Source organism: Fragaria vesca, linkage group LG2, assembly GCF_000184155.1.
Source record: "Fragaria vesca subsp. vesca linkage group LG2, FraVesHawaii_1.0, whole genome shotgun sequence".
In the NCBI taxonomy this organism is placed as follows: Eukaryota; Viridiplantae; Streptophyta; class Magnoliopsida; order Rosales; family Rosaceae; genus Fragaria; species Fragaria vesca.
This window is the reverse complement of record NC_020492.1, coordinates 5725571-5726692: the sequence shown is the minus strand read 5'-3', so window position 1 is coordinate 5726692 and position 1122 is coordinate 5725571.

Below are 1122 nucleotides of genomic sequence, written 5' to 3'. Positions count from 1 at the left end.
TTTTAAACTATTGAACTACTTATGTAAGAGAATTTTATGTAGATGAGATATTTTTAATTTTTTTTTTTCGACTAGGGTTCAGTGGAAGTTTTAAAAAAAAAAATTAAAATGTTAATGGAATTTTATGTAACATATATTTATTTATTTTATTGATATATATACGAGCAGTATTTCCAGACCACATCAAATTAAAGCACGGTTTTTCCACGGTTTAGATATTTGGAAAACAAGGAAATGTAATAGAACTGAATAGGTCGGTAACTCCTTTCTTCTCCCTCAAAACGTGGTCGTGGGATTAGATGTGATTTTTTTAACATTGAATGGTTGAGATTCAATGTGTCAAAGAATACAACCCTAGTATCCTACTTTCATCGAGCAAAAACATTGGTATCTCGCTTTTGTTATACAAACTCACGCTACTCATTCTCTTTCTCTCCTCCCAAAATGCACCATTTGTAAATAACGACTTTCTGATTGAATATCAGACACATAACCCCCCTAATCTTAAATTCATTACATATGTGCGATCTGATCTTGGCTACACCCATAGGGCCATAAACAGTAACAATATATTCCTTGTTGGTACTCTTAAACCTAAACTAAGAATGACATGTAATACTCCACAGTTCACATGGTTGTAATGTTCGAGTAATGAGAAGATAAGATATATATGAATAATGCAACAATGGGTCCTAAAATGAATATAGAACCCTCAAATGTGACTCATTGTTGGGGTTGCCTAAGTGATTGAGAAATCTTTATTTTTAATTATATTCTCTCATATTTCTCTCCATCCAAACAGATTATAGATGTTTCATATATAGTGAGCATTAATGATATATAGTGATAAAAAAATGTTTATTAAACATTCATATTAAAAAAATATATATTCTTTGATCTCTTTGTTTTTTTTTTTTTTAAAGTAAGTTAGAGAAATGGTAAGAGGTCACCGATAAGATGATCATCATGGTTCAAAGCATATACGTCTTGTATATTGACTATTAAGAATCTTACATGTATTCATTTGCAATTCTATGTTATAGACTCCATCAAAAGAAATAGTACTGTAAGCTTTTGGTTTTTTATTAGTATTTGTTTGCTTGACAATGATGAATGACATTA